Genomic DNA, 22704 nt, shown 5'->3' with positions numbered 1-22704 from the left:
AGGCATATGAAATGAGAAACAACACAATAGCCAAAACCTGGTTTTATCACTCGGCTTGCAGGGCTCTGTAATGGAATGCTATTCAAATCCCAGGTTCCCCTGAATACTCTGCTGCATGGCTGCATTCCAAACTGAAAACCTCCTTCACTGTACCCTTGACGCCACATCCCTAATGGTCCTTTTCGATGACTAGGCGAGTCACAGAAAATACCTTAACAGTCAATTTTCCTGACTGCTTTATAGTCGGTTCGGGCATTAGCATCGGCTCAAGGGCAGGAGGTGAGGGGATGTACAGTGTCCTCTGTTTGGAATGCAGCCACTGTGTCGCCGGCATGTTTGACACATGCTGCAGTGCATTATAATCAGTGCAGCCATCACTCAGCTGGCCCCTGTGCTCTTGAGCCTCCAGCATCAATTCAATCAAATAGGCTTTTATGATCTCCATGCCTCTGGAGGGGAGCCGTAAGCATAGGAAACATGTCAGTCTAATGTCTGACACACACTCTATCTGACTGATCAAACAGCCACAGAGATAAAGAGTGGGCGGGGGCTTTAAACGTGTGTTTGTGTGTGTGTGAGTGAGGGAGTGTGCGGATCAGCATTGCAGAATACTGACTGGAGCCAGAGTTGCTGTGTAAGAACTTTCGCCATTGATTGATGATAATGAGGTCTGCTTAAGATCACATGATGGGAAAGAAGGGGGCGAGAGAGGGGTGAGAAGGATGGGGAGAGGGAGAAACAGAGGGAGAAAAAAACACAGGGTAAGAGCGAGAGCGGCAGCGAGAGGACTGAAGGGAGAGGAGAAGCCGCAGATGTAATATATCAGGAAAAGTGAGTGGGAGGAAGAAAAGAAAAAGGAGAGGGGTAAAGAAGACATGAAGGATGAAGCGAAAGAGGAGGAGAACAAGAGAGGAGATACAGAGTGGAGTAGGAGGAATGAGGGAGAGGATAAGAGAGGATGGGGAGGAAGAGGGGAAAAAACAGTTTTTCTGCATAAACCCGGGCCATCTGGTGAGATGGAATTACATTAGCGATGCACATACAGCCCTCACGCTCCTGTCTCATCACCACACAGCACAGTCTGGGACAGTTTATGTCTGTGTGCAAGCGTGCGCTAATGCCTGTGCACGTGGGCGCGGGCGTGTGTGTGTTTGTACTGCGGCTCAACAATACAAGTGCTCAAAGAGAGGTTTTGACCTTGGAGTTTTAGCAAAACCGAAAATCCCTTACTCATAGGCCGCACTGATTTGCATCAAAGCCCTATTCTGGTCAAGTATTTACCATACAATGGCGCATGTGAGGTATCCATGCCCATAAATGCCTATTCAAACTGTTAAAAGTAGGAAAGAGACGTTGAGAGGACCCTGGGTGCCTAATGCTCGCATCCATTACCTCACATAAGAGCTCTCCCACATTCCCATTTACACAATACTTCATGCATGAATAATCCAATACAAGCAAAAGTGCAATATTTCCACCAGGGCCCGAGCTAGATTAGCAGAGGGGGTTTGCTGCCGTCCCCCTGAGGACTCGCTCGTCTTCTCCCTGGAACACAGAGCAAAAGTAATCAGACACAAAACACATCTTTCTTATCTCCAACCCACTCCTAACAAGCACATAATTGCTAATATCTTTGCTGAGCTAGAGAACGAATACCCCGGAGACGGGCTATGTATATGCACACAAGATAGAGAGATGAGGACGTGTTGCCATAGGAACAAGGAAGCCTTAATGTGGCGATGGAAGGGGCAGGAGGAGAGGAGGGAAGCACGAGACAGAGTGAGAAGGTTGAAAGGCCCGCAGAGCCACAAACAAAGTCACACACGGAGTTGGAGGAGAGTGATAGACAGACGGTAATTAGGGGGCAAAAATAGAAACATAAAAGTGAGCGGGAGAAACAGCAGCCGGAAAGACAGAGTGACAAAGGAAGACACCTCAACTTTGTGATGGAGGAGTTATGGAAATACACAACCCTTTTATCACTGTTTTTTTTTTTTTTTTTCTATTATTTTGCTGCCACAGCGCTGAATTAATCTACACTCTGTGCTGTACATGTACAGACAGAAAATGGAGGAAGTTTAGAATAATTATCTGTTATAGGTCAACACAGAACACCAGTGTTTTTCTGTCTGGTGATTTCAGAGGAGATATGGTAATATTTCCATAGTTTCCCTCTGACCGCAGACCTCTATTGCATTAAAAACTGTACACATAACTGGAATACCAGCCGGCTCTCTGTAATGTCACCTTTTGCTGACGCTGAGGCCAGAACACATGTGTCTGAGGGATCATATTGTGTGAGCAGGCTCTTATCATTCTTTGATGCCACGGGCATTTAATTTCGCCTCCCTCTCTGTCTCTCTTTATCTGTCTGTCTCTTTCTATCGCTTCGTCTCTTTGCCTGTCAGTCTGCCCCTATGTGTTTGTCTCTCTCTCTCTCTCTCTCTCTTTCTTTCTTTTTATCTCTCTTTCCTCCCCTCTCTTTCTCTCTGTAATGGTATTTCAATTGGGCAGATAGCCGCAGGAATCCAATACGCCGACCATCTAATTGAGTCTTTAATAGGTTGTCTGATGTCTGCTTGCTGTCAGTTCACACAGAGAGGGCGAACGAGAGAGAGAGAGAGAGAGAGAGAAAGAGAGAGAGAGAGAGAGAGAGAGACACCACTTCAAACATGCAGCCAACTGGACACATCTTGAATGGTGGCTCCACTTGGCCAGTACAACAGGTTTTTAAAATTATACACCTGGAAAATAACAATGCATGTAAAATATAATGAGTTTTTTTTTTTAGTCAGGAGGTTAAAAGTTTTCCCATCTTAAAAACTTTGGGAAACTTTCTGCCTTTTTTTTTTTTTTTTTTTTTTTTTTTTTAATGCATGCTTTTTCTGTTTCTGAATGTTTCACATTGTCAGGTTTTATTGACAGGAGAAAAATACCCTGTACATTGTAGCTCTGTTCACCTTTTATTTTATTTTATTTAATTTTATTAGCTTTCTGCCTTTACTCTCGTGTAATCTCATGTGAGTATTGACTTACAGAGAATTAAAAATATAAGTCCATCTCTAAGTAGTGTTGAAAAATATAGTATACTGTCCAGCTTAAAATCAGACATTCATCATTTATAAGACCTGACACCTGAACTGATAAAATAGTGATTGGTTCTTCATGCTCTATATTCAATCATGTAGGTTCTTCAAAGCAAGTCACAGTATCCATATTCACTCTTTTAATTACGGTGTAAAAATCCAAACTTATATTGTATGATTGTTATATAAGGATGACGACTCTTGTGTGGATGATTCAGTTTTTATTAGTCGGTATTAGTTTGGATATTATAAAATAATACTTTTATGCTTGTTTGTTGCCTTGCTTGGCACGGATTTGCTCACAACATGACACTTTTTAGTGGTTTTGTACGTGAGTGTGTGTGTATGTGTGTGTGTGTGTGTGTGTGTGTGTGGGAGCAGGGAGTCCTTTCTGTTGTTATATAAGTCACAGCAGTAGCATTTATTTTGCCTAATGATATTAGACTCTTTTAAGGTGCATGACACATGTGAGAAGAAAGATGAATCCGGTTCAATCAAGTTAGCTATAATAAAATAAGGCATTGATGTTGGAAATGATTTGATCATGTATGCTCTGTGTGTGTGTGTTTTTTTTTTTTTTTTTCTTTGCCTGGCTCAGTGCTGCTTGCAAAAAGACACTCGCTAATTAAAGCGTGTGTATGTGGGGTTGTGTCGGCGGCCTGGTATTTGTGCATGTTTGTTTGTAGATGTACACATGGGTGTGTGTTTATCTGCAAGTCGATGCATGTCAGCCCACCGTATGAGCCTGTATGGGAATGTGCTAACCAGTGCTGCAAGCCCAAGACTATATTCAATCTGCATAACGGCAGGATAATTAACATCTTCACCTGGCTCCTGGTTTGTTCATTCAAAAAGCCTAATTAATCACAGGGACAACAGTGGGGCTGGAGTCAGTGCTGCCAAGCGTGAAATTACCTTTCTCGAAGACCAGGCTCAAACGTCCATAAACAGTGATCCTGCCAGCCTACCCTCTGTACCTGACTCTGCCATTCTTTATCTCACACTATACATGGCCTTGGAACGAGGGAGAGCGAGGGGAAGGGAAGCCAGCAGGGACAGAGAGAGCAGAGAGGGGAAACAATGCAGGTGAATAAAAACTAAGCGGGTGATCCATGGGAGGGGAGCTCAGCGCGCAGGTTGCCTCTGTGATATTCCCCCGCTGCCGGCGTGAGGATGGTCCTACTGGTCCTGCGTAAAAAATAAAGTTAGCTGGTGGGCCAGGTATCTGCAACACCTACTCTCTGGCCAAATCAATAACTTTGAACTTTTCAACATGGGAGCGGAGGAAAAACTCTTCACATCAATAGGCTCGCTATCATATCCCCATCTATTCCAAGGCTGGTTTTGAGTGCTGCAGCAGCCGTTCTGGGAGTAGTGTGTATGAATCATTCAGGACACCCACTCTTCTAACCTCTCCCTCTCTACCTACCTACCCGGCACCCCCCTTCTCCCTTCTCCCCCTCCCTTCCCCCACCCTCGCCCACCACGAGCAGCCGTCAGCATCAACTGTCTTTGTACTTAACCTCACACATCACAGCTAACTCATATATCAATGCTGCGTTGAGACAGCAGAGAAGGGATACATGCCTATTTCTGGCTCAGTAGGAGTGGATGACCACTGTGTATGTATGTGTGTGTGTGTGTGTGTGTGTGTGTGTATGTATGTGTGTGTGTGAAGCTCTGAGATGTCATTGAACTTGAGGGAGGTGTATGTTTTGTGAAGGCTGTGGAAAGGCTGTCTGTATATTTAGATCCCTAATGCTAAACCACATGACAACACGTGGATGTACAGAGACAAACACACACGCACGCGTGCACACACACACACACACACACACTCACTCATACTCATGCAAAAGAATACACAAGAATGGTGTTGGCACCCAGGGGTTCGCATAGAGGCAGACAAACATGCAAAAATACAGAAACACACAGGCACATGCACAAAGAAACTGATATATTGCAACACACAAACACATACACCGTTCACACTTACACACACACACACACATACAAACATTGCTGTGGGTCAGAGGGGACTACCATTCCAATCTTCTGTACAAATTTGTGATGAGCAGTGTGTTTTGTGAGTCCTTTGGGAACTGGCACAGATAATTAATTTGGTTTCATAAACTTCTGTTACCGGATACTGGGGAGTGAGAGCTCCGAATAAACAAATATTTAAATTATTACATCCAGACATCATCATTCCCAGGTAATCCACACACAGCAATGACATGGGTATGTGTGCACATATTGGTGTGTGTGCATGTGCGTGAATATATCTCATGGTCGCATGTGTATGTGCACTCGAGCAAGTAGAAATGTGTATGCATGTTTGTTTGTTTTTTTTTGTTTTTTTTTTGATGGGAGAAGGCAGACGTCTGCTGCTGCTGCTGCTGGGTTCCCAGGGAAATCAGAGCATGCAGAGAGAGAGAGAGAGAGAGAGAGAGAGAGAGAGAGAGAGAGTGTGTGTGTGTGTGTGTGTGAGAGAGAGAGAGAGAGAGAGAGAGGCTGACAAATAAATAAATTCATAGAGAAGGAGAGGGGAGCGGGAGGAAGAATTAGGGAAAGGGGGGGTGGGGGGTAAGGAAAGAGAGAGACAGAGGGAGAAGAGGAGAGAAGGAAAGACAGAGGCAGTGAGGAGGAAAAGGGAAAGAAAAGCAGAGTTTCTCCTGGTAAAATGTTGACGCCAGGCTGCTTGCTGGCAGCTGACAGACGGAGAATGTGGCCTGCTTTCTGGGTTGCAATCAAATCCCTATAAACAGAGTGATCATTCACTCTGCCTAAACTCTACCGCATTCCTGCCAGCTACTGCGAACACGCACGCACACACACACACACACGCACACACACAAGCACGTTCACATGCACACATTTACACACAGATGCATGCACGCACATACTGTTGTGAAAACAAAGAAAGGATATGAGCAATCAACACACACTGTAGGTATGTGCTCTGTGCACAGTGGGAAGCTGTGTGAGCACACACACACACACACACACACGCGTACAGTGTATGCATAAATGCATATAAACAAACACATACCCACACACAGACCAGAAAGCAGAAGGTAAAGATTGGAGAAAGAAAATTACAAGGAACACAGAGCAAGAGGGAGATAGGAAGGTGCTGGGAATGAAAAAAGATTATGTTTAATCCCACACTCCCTTGGGGGTCAAGGCTGTGCTCTGGCATGGCTTTATTTTACAAAGGTTTCACTATACAGAACGTCACGATAGTTCCCAGGTGATGTAGCAGTCAGGACTTTGTCGTTGTTAATGTCTGATAAGCTGCTTAGCGATATAATATTCACAGAAATATTCCAAACTTCGGAGGCAGGCGGTTCAGAGTAACAGGATAAGTGGAGAACTTTTGCACCCCAAGGATGGAATTTACCTTTTGATCTCAAAAGGTGAATTCCATCCCTAACACCTGCATGTGTGTGTATGTGTGTGTGTGTGTGCTTGTGTGTGGGTATGTGTGTGTGTGTATGTGTGTGCACAAGCATCTGTGTGTGCCGTTTGCACAGTCACAATATCATTGGGCTGCACGTCAGAACCAATCAAGAATTTCTTCCATCTCAGTCTGGACCAATAAGCTTGAAGCTTACCTGTGCACTTACTCCACTCAGGGGGAGAAGCAGTGGGCAGGGAAATACCAAGTCAGGGAAAAGAAAAACTCTCATTGACTTCACATGCCTCTTAATGCCTCTGCTTCAAGGTCCTGCTATTCTCAGCCAGCTGCTGACTTACCCCGGCATATCACAGGCTTATATAGAGACTGTATTACCATTCACTGAAGTAATGGATTTGTTTTCGATGTAAATACCACAGGGTGCTGCTCCTTTTCACTGCTCATTTCTGGACTTGTGCTGTCCTCTCAGAAAGCAAAACAAAGGGCTTGAATAGCAGGCTTGCAAGAGCAAGAGCTCAATGACTGGTTGATTGATCATCTGATTGATTGACAGACCTTGGCCTGCCCTTGACGTTAGCGCTGAGCGTTCCAAGCGAAGGGTTAGTTAAAGAGCTGCGACTGTGGAGCGGGGAGCCTTTACAAGCCCTGGCCGCTGTCACAGCAGAGTGCAGCGATATACAGATCATCTCTACAAAAAGCAGCATTTGCACGAAGAAATAAATTCCCCTCTCAGTCTAAGTTTTTCAGTTTAAAGATAAAGAGTTCTGGGCTGTGGAGCTGGGTGGGTCCATCCGTCTCGCTGTCTCTGGGTGCTGCAACGACAACGCCTCCATTGTCACAGTTGAGAAATGGTTTCCCACTATTTGCATTTTTATTGATGCTCCAAATTGCAAATAGCTTTCTCCCCCTTCTGTCTTTGTCTTTGCGTTGGGGAGAAAAATCCCTCATTTGTTCAAGCCGGCCCTATATAAATCACTATAGCAGAGTGAAGTGAACTGAACTGATTTCTGAATAAAACATCAGGTGGCAGACAGAGTACACTGAAAATGGTTTTATCTCTTAGGCTGTTTTATTTTATTTCATTTTATTTATTTATTTTATTTTTTATTTATTTTATGTTATTTTATTTATTTATTTATTTTGAAAATTGCTGTATGCTTTTCACTGTATTCTGCTGGGCTGTAGCTGATACCACTGCAAAAATAGGGCACTGGAAATCCCGCGCACATACACAAGAACAGTGAATGCGCACGTCACATTCAAGAACAGGTTCTGGTGTGGCATTATACACAATATGAAACAACTGGTCATCCAAGTTGAGGACACACTGATTGCTTTGGTGTTTGCTGCAGTAGCAGTGGAGTATTGATTAGCCTATAGCCACAGTCACTACCCTGTATTGTAACAAACCACAAACAGTGCTTTTATTCTTTGTAGAGAGTAATTTTGTTTCAATCAGTCAATTACTGTGAAATTCCACAGTGACGCACCACTCTCTCTTTCTCTTTCTCTGTTCTGTCTCTCTGTCTTGCAATTGTAGACTGCCAACAGATGAAATCTCATTGTTTATGTATTTATTCATTGTGAAGCAGGGATTACTGACTTTACAAGGTCGTTCAAACAGATGAGTGAATGCTCTATTGACTGAAATGTAAATACAAGCTCATATTGGGCTACAGTAACACAGCCAGAGCTACAACTGCTGTCTTCATTGTCCTTCATTGTCAGTCAAAGGTGCAAAAATGTTTTTTCTTAAACTGCTGATTAAGTTGGCCAAGTCTCCATCAGGGTCACGGTGTCTACGGAACGGGGAGGCTGAAAAAAAAAGAGATTGTTGACATGTTTGATTCAAAATTGGGAATCACTCTCAGTTTACGTTAACGTGACAGATGCACAATAACCCGTTTTACACATGCAACCTTTTGCTGTAAATGTTGCGGCGCTTATCTGTCTGAGTGTCATGTCAGCCACCGAAACTGAGAAACAGACTGATGGCTGTGAGAATGCTTGTCAGCATTTTATGTGAAACTTCCTTGTAGTTACAAATGTCAGAACAGAGCCCTTCGCAGATCAAGCGTGTGCAACTACAGCTTTAGCAGTTTTGTAAGTCGGTACAACATATGTTCAAATCAGACTCATGCTTCATGAATGAAATTTATTTTGCATTCAAGCAGATGCAAAAATGTTGACAACTAAGGGATGTTGAAAGATATGCTTATGGTGGGAAAAATAGTGCATTGAGGATGAATAGGCAAAAATCACAGATAATCAAACTGAAAACCCTTACCTTAGAATGTTTTTGTCCAATACAAATGACCACCATGTCAAAATGATAGATTAAGCTGGCCCTATTTTTTTTTTTTTTTTTTTTTAACTCTGCCAGTCTGTATGAGTAGCAGTTATTGTATGGGTTGTATGAGAAGTTAATCTGGCAAGGTTGTTTTTTTTCCTGTGTGTGTGAAAGTGGCTATTGAAGCCTGTTCAGAGTGACAAACAAATACTGCCATCCTTTCTGTCTACTTTTCGCTGATCTATCCATCCTGTCTGCTTCACTCCTCTCACACAGTGTTCTGTCAAATCCCGCTAAGCTTCTCATCTCTTCATCTCTCTGCCTCATCCCTCTTTCTTCTCCTTTATCATCCCCTTGACACCCACGCACGGGGGGTAAAATGGAGTCATCTGTCTGTCTGTCAGAGTGAAAGGTCACTGGCTGGTGAGGGGTAGAGGACAGGACGGGAAGAAGGAGACCTCAAGGTAATCATGGGCTGACCACACAGACTGCGTTAAAAGGTTCATATGTATCTATGAAACCACTTATTGCTCTGATTTAAAATGATACAACAGCATTTAATTCCAGAATGTCTTCATTTATGATTAATTAATATCTGATGACACAGAGGAAGTAGTTAGGACAATAGTAAACTGAAATCAAAATAATTATATCCCGCAAAGTTGACAGTAGCAGTTTCTCTATAGCCCACTTATTTGTCAGCCTAAAATGGCATGAACATAAACAGTTATGATTAATTTTTTTTACCAGTAAAAACTCAGTTTGAGGATATCTGTAATGACATTTTTACTAGTTGAAATTCCACTGAAAGATATCTTCAGTACAATTGTTTGCTAGTCATAATACTAGGTTGTTATATATCTGTACAGCAGTTTTATGAGTCATAATGCCAGGATGACAGATCGATAGTTTAATTTTGTTTAGTCATTATGTTACCACCGATTTATACGGAATCTCATTCTCTCTTATTTACAGTTCAGCTTTTACAAGTAAAAAGTCCAAGTAAAGATAGGCCTACTGTGCAATTGCATGCTACCTAGTAGAAATTGCAGTAGCAGATATCACTTTCCATGCTCTGACTATGATTCTACATATCAATAATTCATTCATTCAATGCATTCTGTCTAATCACAGCTGAATTCTATATATCGATAGCTGGAAATGAATTTACAAGTTGACATAATGAAATTAGAGATGTCACAAACTAGCATTTTTACTAGCATTACAGCTTCTAAAAATGTATATATCTTTATTTGGACTATCCACTGGTGAATTGTACATAACAGGGAATGACATGCAAGGTAAGTCAGTGGTAACATATAACTTGTCGAAATTGCTGTATGGATGTAGACTTTTTTTTGTCTAATGAAAATTTGAATTAATGAATCAATCAAATGAAAGAATCGATCAAATGAATGAATCAGTGAATGAATGAAGACAGCAGTCTAATTCCATCTTAGTAGTTGGAATTAGAGTTTATGCAGGTAGAGATGTAAAAACAGGTGTGCATATTCTCATTTGTCCAGGTTAGACTAACCAGCCTAGTCTAGTGAACAGCATGAACTGATGAAGCCACTTGGATAAACATCTTCTAAGACATATAACTTGAGATGTAAAAATGGAGTTTTAACTAGTAAAATTTGAAAACTGACTCTAAAAGTTGGTGGGATTTTAGGCTAAAGTGGCTTGACATCGTATTTTTCCATTTAAATGGTTATGGTTTGGCACTAGTTTCCAGATAGAGGTTTAATTTAAGGCTGGGAAAGCTGGGATTATTATCAAATTTCTGAAAACAAATTGTGACAATGTCAGACATAACGCTACAAGAGACGCCCAGCATGGATCTGCATACTCTAATCTGGGTCTGTCTCGAGATAATCTTTGTATTTGATCCTCTGCGAATGAAACGATCATTGTAAAGCGGCCAATTGTTTGCCGCAGATTTAATGTTGTGGTGTATCAAAGTACATTAGATGCATTTGTTTGGTATGCTGAGACTGAAGATCAGTATTCTTACTCTCTGGAGAAACTGAGGATGTGCAAGCAGCAGCACTTTTTAGGGTGAGTGAGAAATTTATGGGCTACCAAGAGCTATCTCTGATTCTTTCAACCATGCTCCTACTTGTTGCCTGACACTAACAGAAGATTCATTACTGAGGGCAAGGGCTTTTTTAGATTAACTATTTTTAAACGCTTTGTGAGCAACAGCACTTTCTAGGATGGGTGTAACGCTTCTTTCATAAAGTACTTTTAGTTCAGCCTAGTTTAGGGAGGAAAATTGTGTGTATAGGTGACTATTTGGGTAATTTGCATTCAACCAGCGACCTGCTGTCAGTATTCATGGACAGTTGGGCGCTGATAATATCACAAATTTTCTCTGTATTATCCCTCAGGCAAAATCTGCACCAAAATGAAATGAAAGAAATGCTCATGGACCGCTGCAGTGACAAAACCGCCAGATTCTGCAGACTGCTTGCACCTGATAAAAATTTTACGTTGCCTCCTCTACAAAGAGGATCAGTGTGATTCCTTTGAGAGGGGGAATGTGCAAATCAAACCTAAACTGAGGAATGCAATTCTCTGACTCTTTCACGACCACGTAGATAAATATGTTGCGTAACTGGTAAACCTTCTGTCTGAGCAATTTCCCACCAAATACGAGCAGACATGATGATGAAAAATTGTTGAAGTAAGGAATGTGTGTGAGAATAGAGCAGACAGCGGGCTTGCCTTAGTAGGATAATTGGCCTGTAAGGAAGAAAGGAGACTGGCTGGCGGTGGAAAGTAAGAGAAGGAAGGTGCATGAGGGAGACAGGCTAAAGAAAGGTGAGGAGAGGGATGAGTGAGAGTGAGAATAAGGGGCTGAAGAGAGGAAGTGAAGGGGAATGATGAGGTGAAGCACAGGCGAGGTTAGGCAGGGTCAGCTGCTGAGGGGCGAGGGAGAATGAGAGCGGGTGAGTGGGAGTGGTGCTTCCTAATCTTGTTGTTTTTCTGTCTATGATGTCTCCTGTCACACCCGGTTTGCCCTACACTTGTCTGAGTCCGCAAACACAGCACGCCACTCTCTTTCCCATGCAGCTCAGCACAATGTCAACCTGCCCTGTCCTAGCCACACCAGTGACCCTGTTCACACAAAGAATAACACTCACCGAGAGGCTCGCACAGAGACACAGACACAAACACAGGGACACACACACACACACACACACACACACACACACTAGAACCTGCAACACAAGCAAATTTTCCAAATCAACACACATTCTACACAGACATTAGATGCTTCTGTGTAACAGACTGAGGAGCTGTGAACGGTTACCACAGTGGGAATGAATGAAGAACAAAGAAATGGAGATTTACTGGGCAGGTAGCTCAAAAAAAAAAAAATAAATAAATAAAATAAAAATAAATGCGGGGGATTAAAATGTGTGAATTCCTGACAAAGTTGCATCCAAATTTTGCAATACAGAACAGCAGAATATGAATGGGAACAACTTGGACAGCAAAAAATGCAAATCATTATTACCACAACAACAGCCCCTCCTACTGATGGGTAACAATATTGCAGGCTCTCCTGTAGTCCCAGCAGGTGATGGACTTGTTGAAGCAGAGTTAGGACACTAAATGGCTAAATCACCAAAAGAAAAGTATGAACACGTATTGCAGTGTTATATTCAGGCAGTGCAGGGCAGGGAAAATGGTGAATTATTCTGTGGTTTGTAAAAAGCGATACAGTATCCAAGCAGGAATGAAATGCATGCTTCACTAAGTCACCTGGGGCTATTAAAGAAAACTCTCATCTTTGTCCCACACAGTGCTCACCTGCTTCGGTGAAAAGATCTCCTCACTTAATAACAAACCAGCCACCAATGTTCATGAATGAGTCCTGATTAAGGAACAATTTGTTGATTCAACCACCAATTACCCTTGTAATTATATGCTCAGGGATATGTAAATTGCACTACTAATACTGTACATTATGCAGCTTAATCTGTGACCTGTCAAACTGGAGTGCCTGTTAGTTGGGGAAAATGAAGAGATGGAGTGTTGTGTGGCGGCGCGGCAGCTCAGTTGTTAGCGCTGTCGCCTCACAGCAAGAAGATCAGGGGTTTGAATGTCAGCTCTGTTCCATTGTGTGTGAGGTTCACACACCCGCCCCGTGTTTGTATGGATTTCCTCCCTCAGTGCAAAAGCATGCACATGAGGTGGGCTGGAGACTCTAAATTGCCCATAGGTGAGGATGTGTTTGTGTGTTTGGCTGGTGATGGAGCGGTGACCTGTCCGCAGTGTTTCCCTGCCTTCTGCCTAATGCAAGCTGGGATAGGCTCCAGGCCCCCGCGACCCCACATGGGCAGAATCGAGTGTAGAAAATGGATGGATGGATGGATGCAGTGTTGTGTTATTAGATGTTTCGGAGCCCCTCCACAAGAGCTGGGCTGTATGTACCGGTTTGTTTGTTTGTTCATGCGTACATAACACTTTTTCAATGCATAGAGCTCAGCAGAATGACAACATGCGCTTTTTAGGCTTCACATAGTCCAAAATGTCAATTTACGGCTCTGCTTTAAAATATGTGACTGGTTTATTTCCAATAATAGTGAAGACATCGGTGGTAGAGACATGACCTGAGGAGGTTTGCAAATATGATCATTTATCCCAAATGATGAAGACTTTCAAATGTCTCTAAATTAATCTTGAGACATATCCCAAAACATTGGTTTGGACACCAACAAATTAATCTGAAAGTTGATACTCTATTTCACAGAATGTAAACAGCACTTGTTCAGTTTTTATCTGTGCTTAGTTAGCTTGGAAGCAATAAAAACTTGCCATTGCCATTTAGCATTTTGGTGGTCTATACTCACCAGTAGCAGCACAATAAAATGCCTGCCCTGCCGTAAACAACGACTGTGTAGCTATGGCGACACTGCAACGCAGAACTATAAATCAACCTTAAAAGCCCTGAAGAAGGGAAGTAGAGTGTGTGCTGGTATGGTGTAGCCTCATATGTCACACGAGTCTCACGATCACACTGTGGGAAAGTGAGAGAGGCTTTGTCTCCCTCATACGGAGCATGATTTCATTTGGTGTCATTTGCCAACCTTCGTTATTTAAATGAGTCATGTGACGTACATTCGAAACTGCTTTGTGGATGGACCTGACTTATTCTTAACCTCCTTGTGGTGTCATTAACCTGTGAGACTCATCTGTCTTGTGAGGTGGTGTATAACAGACAGTATGGTAAAAAGAAACACTATCACACTAGGTTGGTGCGCGATTTGTTCACAGACCAAAAAGCAGTTTGGTGAGTTTCTAACACGACAAGTGGACTGACTGATGGGCTTCTCTGTTTAGTCCAAAGGGGGTTAGTATCCAACCCTAACCCAGTTGTATCTACTGTATATGTAATGCGCTTGTGCATCACTTTAGAACATGCAAATCATGTATTTTTTCTCATCAGGTATTGCTTCTTACAATATATAATATAATATAATATTGCGAATTTCCTGCGGGATGAATAAAGTATCTATCTATCTATCTATCTATCTATCTATCTATCTATCTATCTATCTATCTATCTAATATTGCAATGTTTAAATGTTTTAATTAGGCAGCATTAATTGAAAACACAAAATATAGCTTACTGGTCACTTAAAACAATGCTTCCTGCTCCCATGTCATAGTTGTTCATTCCTAATATTTTTCATTCAGTGCAAGGATACATTTCCAAGTCCTGCACACTGGGTTCATGATAATAGATAATAGATACACATAGATAATTAGAAAAAGCCATTCAGAAAAGAGATAGGGTCATTAATGATATCACTAATAGCTGGAAAAATCCTGAGTTGGACATGTCTTTATCAACATTCATGTGACTTTGGGATAAATAGGTATAGGTAGTCAACCAAAAAAAAAAAAAAAAAAAAAAAAAAGGCGAGATGCCTCAGTAACATAACCAATCAAAGGAGTCTCTCAAATCCAGTGAGCTGTGACACATCTCAGTGCAGTTTCAGAATCAATTACTACAGACAATCAAAAACAGCCACTCACGAAAGGAGGAGGGCTTATAAGAAATAACCACTGCACAGGAAATTCTCTCCCAAGTTCATTGAGCTGTCACAGTGTAATTTTGGAATAAATCAAAATAAGCAACAGACATATAGCCGGTGAAATTGGAAGAGGCTTAAATCATATCACCAGTCAATAGGACACTGTCAAAGTGACATGGGATCAATGGGTATATAAAATTAATAGGAAACTCTGTGCCGAGTCTGACAAGGCATCGCTCATGCCAATGCAACTTTACGATCAATAGGAAAACATAGACAATTAGGAAAAGGACAGGGACATAAATGACATCCAACCAACACAAACCTCTGTGTCACAGATCAGCAGGGGAGCCTCTGGCACACGAGCAGATTTATAATGATCCAGCGAACCCAGCTTTTCTCACGGATACAGGTTTTGAATAAGTATGCGCTTTTACTTTATGTACTTTTGATACTTTAGTACAAATGCATTTTAAAATATTAAATTCTGTTAAAGCACCTTTACTTTTATGTATGGCATTTCAGTACAACTAGGTTATGACCGTCTTCCCTCAGATGTAGCCTTGTGAGGACACCAGAAATGACACTTTCTTTAAGTTGAGATTGGTCATGAGGGGCATCAGTTTGGCTTTAACATTGGAAGGGACATTTGCATCAGTATGCACAGTTGTGTGTATGTGTGTGTGTGTGTGTGTGTGTGTGCATGTATTTGCTCTCTCTCTCTCACTTTCTCTGTCATAAAGACACGCGTGCACATTCACACTTAAAGAGTTTGATTCTGCAAAACGTTTGCTTTATTCAGAACATATTTGCTTGTTTGTATATATTTGGGCTTGGCTTGCAGGTATTCCCCATATCTTGCATTTTCCCTCTCCATCTCTCTTTAAAAAAAAATATTGCACCTTTTTCAACAAAAGACGCAAACCTGGCAACTCTGCAAGTATGCATAGACTTAATACCACACGTTTTTAACCCTATGTGGAGTTGAAATGGGAAGATCGGTTGAAAAAATATTGGTAGGGCCAGCAGTGGTGTCTCGTCGGGCGGCGGTGTCTTCCAGTGCCAAACACAACAGTGTGTCACGCAACAATGTCCCGATAACTAGGCCAGACCTGAGCAACACTCCTCAGAAATGCTTATCCTCTTCCGCTTGGACGTTTACTGTAACAGCAAATGTCCAACAGATGCTCCATTGTTTCCATTTGCAGGAAGGGGACCGGAAAATCTTGAGATTGCTATGGTTTTATAAGAGCACGACACCACCTCTCACATCACTGAGTATCATATGAGGCTCATGAAACAGCTGGGCCTCTTCAGCGCCTATCTGCTGTCCCAGGCGGTGCGTTCAGGAATGCAAGCCATCCAGTCACCCTAAAGTCCTGCCTTGACGATGCTCACCTATATCCTTGGACTTCTGTTATTACCGGATAAGGAGAATATTTGGGTTTCTGTTTCTGTTTCTTCCCATTTTCCACAATAACTGGTGGTTTCTATGAGGGTTTTTACAACGTAAGGGGGAAAAAAAAAGCCTAGTTATGAGGTTACCCTCAAGTCAAACAGTTAGTGAACAGACTGCAAGTGGCACTACAGCTCCTCTGCTCAAGAGAATTCATGGTTAATTCAGTCTGTTCTTTTTGATGGCCCACTACTGGTAGCACATTTGAAGTCTGAAAAGAGTATTTTGACTCATTAAAATGGATAGAGTCCACAGAATGCCATCAAAAAATGTTTTATTTTATTTTCCAAAAATGCTGAAAGACCAGTGAGTGTTAGAATGAGATTCTACTGCTGCTCTTCTAAAGCACTCCTTTTGAATTTTAGTTAATTTCTCTCTCTATCTACTGAAAGGGCTTTGTTTTATATTATTTGTGGTAGCGTATGTGTTCAGTCAGTGAGACCAGATGTTGATCATTTAAATCCTACTATTCCAAGCATCTCCCGATTTATTAAAACTGCTCTCAGAAGCCAAGAGTGGTTCAAATTAAAGAACCGCAAATAGAATTTTGTTTCATGTGTTGGTTTTAAATATGCCAGGCTAAATCTAGTTTGAAAACGCTGAAGCTGGCATCGCCCAAACCCCATACCGCTGTGTTTACTTTCTCATCAAAAGAAAAAAAAAGGTAGCAATTGAAGGAGTTATATACATGCGCACTTTTACAGTACCAAATGGGAAAATGTCATGTAAAAATAATTCAGCATGATGTGCTCAAATGATCCCCTAAACCTCAAAATAGAAACAAATCATGACTTGCTTATTTCTTTCTCAGAAGCCTTTCAGATGTTATTCTCTCATACTCTCATGTTCACCAATCTCCCCCTCTCTTCTCTTCATGTTTCTCTTGTCTTTTCTCACTTTCAGACTGAGTCATCTTGTCAAACAGTGAACTTATTCTATGGTTGATGCCATAATAAAAGCTAAAAAAAAAAAAAAAAAAGGTAAGTGCTGTAGCCTGCTGTGTATCAGGCATTGGTGAAGATGTTTGGAATGCCATCTGCTGAGTCCTTAAAATGCTCTCTTTCTATCTATATGTTGTTTAAGGGTACACAATTGCAATGAAACAACAGGAAACTTGACATTAACTGGATCGCTTATGGAGGTATTTATATTTGAGTCCTTTTTTTGATGCATACTTTTGTTCCAGTTTAGCTCGGAGCCCTGCTGAAACACAATCTAGATGCATGTTCTGTCTGCCGGAGAATTTCACTGCCGCATGCGAACTGTTCACAGGGAGAAAAAGAGGGAATGAGATGTAAGGGAAGGATGAAGGGGAGAATGAAGACAGAGAGGGGGAGAGGGAGCAGGGAGTGGCTGTTAGCAGTTGGACGAGCACTTGACCTTTTCAGTGTTTTTTTCCACATGCTGCTCCTTTCTTCGCTTTCGCAACACACACATAAGACACACAAACACACACCCTTGGGCTGTGTTTAGCCCCGAGGTTGCCATCTGTATCTGCCTGCTTGGTATGCATTGGGCTCTGCCCCCAATCCCAGCCGAGCCTATTCTCTCTTAGCGGTTTGTGACTCTTACACTGCCTGCCATAAGTATGTGTGTGTGTGTGCGTGCGTGCGTCTGTGTGTACTCGTGTTTTTGTTTGTACATGTTTGACTTTTTGTTTTTTTCTGTCGTGTGTGTGGTTGTTTGCTTTTGTGTGCATATGCATTGACGTGCATTTAGTTGTGTGTGTTTGAGTGTGCACATGGGCCTGCGTGTGTGTGAATGTTGTACGGATGGTAGAGTATGACGCCGATTTCTTTGTGGCATCAGGAACTAATCCTTCAGTGTAGTGAGACCAACTGTTATGCATGACAGTTAGGTAGCCTTGAGTCTATGCAGGCATATTTGTGTGTTTACACATGGCAGTATATGGCGGCATGCATGCATAGTTGACTTACTATGGCTATTTTTCAATGCACTGTGTTAAGTGTGACAGGCACTGTGCTGTCTGTGGCAGCATGTGTGTTTCAGTGTGTTTGTGTGTGTGCATTTGGGCTTTGGTTCTCCCGTCATGCCATGAGAGCACCACTTGAAAATTGAAATGAACCGAGAGATTGGATCAGCAGTATTTTTTAATTAGTGTAACATTTTGAGCATTGAACGGTTGCATGGGAAAGACTTGATGAGAATTTTCATATTTGCCTCCGATTCTGCATCCCGTCAATGATATTTAAAACTTAATTAGCAGATGATCAATAGTGTTTACACTGTAAAGCGACTGGGGCAGATTCTAATTAGAATATCCATACATTATTAATGACATTAGCAAGCTCTGAAATTAAAAGGAGACAACTGCCGCGTTCAATTAAACCAGCAGTAGCGGTGAAAAAGTGGTGGCAAAAGCTTAGGAAAGAAAGCGAGAGGGAGGCAGGGAGAAAGGTGGATCAAGGAGTAGCTGCAATGAAATGATGATGATCAAACTCCAATATAATCAAAGAGAGTTGGCTATGGGCGGCTGCAATAGGCATCTCGATGTTGACTGACATACCGAGGATATGAAAGCTTAATTATAATTATGATCTTGGATGATTCAGAGTGTAATGACTATATTTAATATCAGGAAGTACAGGCATTGGCCCAAGTTACTGGCAGAACTACAAAGGCTCAAGGGTGTGGACTATATATCAGCGTCCACTCATTAGAGTAAAAAAAACATACACATCTAAGTAGGTCCTGCCAAATAATGCACAAACACCGGTCTACATCATGTAAAGTGTGTTTTGTTGTTGTGATGTTCTTTCGAGTTCAGGTTTCCATTTGCTTTGTGTCCAGTTCCTGTTTTATTTTGTAATGTCTTCTCCATGTGTTTTTGTAACTTCTGCTTCCTGTGTAGTTGAATGCCTCCTGCCTCACCTGTGACTTGTTTGCAATCACTCCCTGTGTGTTTAAAGCCCAGTGTTTCCCTTGTTCAGCTGCCAGATTGTCATTATCTCCCCAGTGTGTACATGCTCGCCTGCATTTTTTATTTCTCTCCTTGTGCTCGCTTGCCTTGTTTTCGACTTTGCCTGGTTTTATGGACTTTGGTTTTTGTTAGATTTCTCTGTATGAATTCTGCTGCCTTCGCTGATTGCCTTTCCCGTGTCTGACCTCTGAACTGTGAAGTAAAGATTTCTGTCTTACAAACTGTTTTGTGTTTTTCTCTGCATCTGAGTCCCAGTTTTGTACAGGATCATCAAACTTCTGTCCTGTCAGAGTTCAAACGGTAGAGGTACAGTGTTTTATAGTTTATGCTGACCAGATGTCCCGGTTCCTCTGGGATTGTCCTGATTTCAAGCTGGGTGTCCCGAGTCCCGACAAATATCTGTAAAACACTAAAATGTTTTTTTTTTTTTTTTGCTACCAAATGGTCCTGATTGTTTGCTATTCACACCCACAGTTTAAACCGAACATACACATATTATGTACCAAAATGCCAAATCCATATTAACGACTGTGGATTTAGAATGGGATGTCATAAAAGCTCCTGTAGGTGTAATGTGTAGGTGGCCTAATGCTTTTGTCCATATCGTGTATGTTAGCTATATTATGCCAACGCAGTCCTTGTGGTTTTTTTTTTTAATTTAATAGTGTTATTATACAGTTTTCAGATAAACTAGGCTTTGGTGGATTTTCAGAGACAAAACAGTTTTTTGTCTGTTGAGGTGCTGTCCATGGTTTTTCTCAGTAGATGTGCTAAGTCCTGGTGTAATTGTCCCCCATTGTGAAAATATGGGCACCTTATAACAGTAGGATTTGTCCCATGAAGTCCCACTGATTTCAATATTCGTGGCACCAACATCTGGCACCAGTGAGAAAACAGAGATGATACTGGGCTATTCTACTCATATTCAATGCTCAATGGGTGTCTATTGTCTCTATTGTCTTTGTGATTAAAATCTGAAGATCTTGTGAGTTTCAAGGTGCAACATTTTTTATGGCAATCAAATAATACATCAAAGACATTCTCTGGCTTGGAACTCCCTTCTCTTTCCTTTCCCTTGTGGCCAAAAACACTGCAACTATTGTTCTGACAGTCAGAAAATTGCTTTTTTTTTTTTTTTTAACTAAAGAAGCAACACAGATTTAGATGTGTTCTGTTAACTAGCTAAGACTGACAGCGTGTTAAATTTCAATAACCAACATCTCTTTGATTTTTCATGGATGAACATTTCTGTCTAAACAGAGTGAGCTGCACAACAGCACAATTAAGTTTTAGTGCGGATTTGTTTTTGATCTGTGTAGGTCTGAGTGTCGGTGGGATTTTGAATGGAGTTTTCTTATCTCTAGGACAAAAAACTTGGAAGCTCTGGGTTCGCCTCAGCTCCCGACCCAAAAGCCACCCAAATTAAACCAAAAGTGTGTGAAGACGATGACCATTCGCCACCAGATGCACTCTACAACTCCTCCAACTTGCCATTTTACCCCTCAACCCACCATTTCTGCGTCTGTGTAGGCGAGCAGCAGCGAGATCCGAGTGTGAAAAGGAGTGAAGAAGTAGCCTATTAAGATCATCTTAAGTTCATCTCGGTTCAGCTGCTGCCACTTGTGTCAGGGGAGTAAGAAAGAAACTTCTGAGGATGAAATGTAAGAAACTCTAAGTTAGCTAATTACAAAAGGAGCTTAAACACTCATAATTAGCCTTTTCTGTTGTAGTATCAGGTTATCACAATGTCATGTCAATGTAATTTTAGAGGAAATGGAGGAGAAGTGGAAGAGAGCAGAGTTAGAATGGAAAAGCGGCACTTACAGGCTCAGCTGGGAATCCACTTGGATCATTCTGGAGCTGTTAGCCCCCACAGAGGTTTCAATAGCCATTATGGAGCTCTGATGCAATACACATAGACGCTATAATTTGCAGTGAAAACGCAGCGAGTTGATTTGTCGGCTGGTAAATTACTTTTGTGAAAGTTAGACAAACTCTTCAAACACTGATTCCTGTGATGTCAGAGCTCTGCATAATTATTTTTAATTAAACTTGATGATATCTGTGAGTGTTGTAGATGTTTCGCAATCTATACTGTTGGGTTTTTGACTGCGGGAACTCGCGGCTGAATTATGTTTTGCACTGTCGTTATCAACTGCATGAATGTTTTTGTTCCCAGGTCTCAATCTTGAAGACATCTAAATCTCAGTGAATTACATAATTACGTGATTAAATGAGGGATAAGCGCAAAAATGGAATGGAAATTAAAATCCAAAACGGAATGAAAATAAATCCTCCATCACTCTCGAGAACAAAGTGCTCACAAGGTTTTCACTTGGTTCCATATTTCATATCACTAAAAGTCTTGTGAGAGTGAATGTCATTCTCAATCGTGCACACTCAGGCCAGTGAAGCCCAACAGCACCCCCCTGAAAAAATGAAGTTGATCATGAATGCAGCATTCCAGTGCAAAGTTTCAATAATGCTGTTTTAATTGGTCCTGCAGAGGTGAACAGAGTCCTATTGAAAAGGATCATGCGACCCTGCGGCTCAGATGCAGGATGAATTGCTGACTGTGTACAGTGTGAGTAGTAAGCACTGATACGATTCTTGGTGTCATTCATCAGAGGGTAATAGATGTGCCCAGTAGGCCAGAAAACAAGAGGGAGAGAGGAGCAGAGGCAGCGGGGATACATTCATTTCATCTGCGACGAGAGACAAGAGAGACAATATCAAGATGTTTGGGAGAACATCTTTCACCGTCTCTTTACTCGGGGCTCATGTGTGTGTGTGTGTGTGTGTGTGTGTATGGGAAAGAAGAAAGGGTAATTTGATTTTACATCCCCGCTCTTGTTGCTAGGGTTGGGGACGGCCAGGCAATCTTGTCCACTGACCTTCCAGTTTCACTTAAGCTTTCAGCCTTGAAACACTATCTCTCTCTCTCTCTCTCTCTCTCTCTCTCTCTCTCTCTCTCTCTCTTCCTCTCTCTCACTCACTCTCTTATCTGTCTTCCTATCTAAAGTATTGGTATGTGGACACACATACACTTAAACACACACATGCACACACACTCTCATTCACACAAACAGGAAGCTCTTGTATGCACACACGCGCACACACACACACACACACACACACACACACACACACACACACACACACACCAATATTGTCTTGTCTCTCTCTCGTAATTAAGCCTTCATCATTGATTCCGGGGATGCTTTTGCCCATGTAACCTAATACCCGCAGTAACATTTCTTGCATTTATAACACAAGTGTGTGTGTGTGTGTCTGTCTGTTAGTTTTGTGTGTGTGCGTGTGTGTGTATGAGACACGATGTGATTGTGTTTCCCCTGGATTCACTGATGGGCTCTCTGGATGCTTGTAGCGGTCCATTAGAGATCAATGGGATCCCTGCTCCTAATTCCTACTATCAGAAAGCCTCTCTGATGCTTAT

Source organism: Myripristis murdjan, chromosome 22, assembly GCF_902150065.1.
Source record: "Myripristis murdjan chromosome 22, fMyrMur1.1, whole genome shotgun sequence".
In the NCBI taxonomy this organism is placed as follows: Eukaryota; Metazoa; Chordata; class Actinopteri; order Holocentriformes; family Holocentridae; genus Myripristis; species Myripristis murdjan.
Note: the sequence above shows the minus strand (reverse complement) of the source record.